At 39.9% G+C, this 869-nt stretch overlaps 1 non-coding gene across 1 annotated transcript; it reads right to left on the bottom strand.

The window, feature by feature from the left end:
- Positions 1-287: 287 nt before the first annotated feature.
- On the bottom strand, positions 288-390 carry LOC136332653 (U6 spliceosomal RNA). The gene has a single exon (XR_010730819.1). It is a non-coding gene; the product is annotated as a U6 spliceosomal RNA (small nuclear RNA).
- Between the last annotated feature and the right edge of the window lie 479 nt (positions 391-869).

Below are 869 nucleotides of genomic sequence, written 5' to 3'. Positions count from 1 at the left end.
TTTACATTTTTTAAAAATGTTTTTTTAAATTTCTGGCCTAATAGAAGACAGGTGGATTTTCATATGTGTTTCCGCATCAATCTGTTGCAATATCACACATCACATTGTCTCTGAAACTGCACTATAGGCTTGTGAGAGAAGGAGAGTGAAAAAGGCAAATCATCTTTTCTTTTTTTTATTATTAACTTTAATGGGGTGACATCAATAAATCAGGGTACATATGTTCAAAGAAAACATGTCCAGGTTATCTTGTCATTCAGTTATGTAGCATACCCATCACCCAAAGTAAAAATATGGAATGCTTCACGAATTTGCGTGTCATCCTTGCGCAGGGGCCATGCTAATCCTCTCTGTATCATTCCAATTTTAGTATGTGCTGCCGAAGTGAGCACGGCAAATCATCTTTTCATATTATGAAAATAGTTTTGATCTCTTGGGCCCTCTGTAAGAGTTTCAGGGACCCACACAGTTCCCTGGATCACACTTCGAAAATCACTGCCCGAGAGCAAACATAGTACATATCACCAAAAGAAAAAGCCCGAGTTTACAAATGTAGTAGTGATGATGCTAATAGTAATAATCATGTTGACGGCTGACATTTATGGGGTGCTAACTACATGCTATTCTAAGCAGCCACAAAAACCTAAGAAGTGATTACAATTATACTTTCCAGATGAGGACACTAGGGACAAAGAAGTTAAGTAATTTGCCCAAGTTTACACAGCTAGTAAGTGGTGGTGAAGCTGGGCTACAAACAGGCAGCCTGGCTCCGAAGGTCTGTACAACCCCTGCCCATCCTGCCTCTCTAAGGGAAAGGCCTGCAGTATAAATGACAAAGGATTGAGTCATCCCAGTCACCCACTCTTTTC

This window comes from Saccopteryx bilineata, chromosome 3 (genome assembly GCF_036850765.1).
Source record: "Saccopteryx bilineata isolate mSacBil1 chromosome 3, mSacBil1_pri_phased_curated, whole genome shotgun sequence".
In the NCBI taxonomy this organism is placed as follows: Eukaryota; Metazoa; Chordata; class Mammalia; order Chiroptera; family Emballonuridae; genus Saccopteryx; species Saccopteryx bilineata.
The sequence above is the reverse complement of the archived record's forward strand: the minus strand, read 5'-3'. Positions and strand labels throughout refer to the sequence as shown.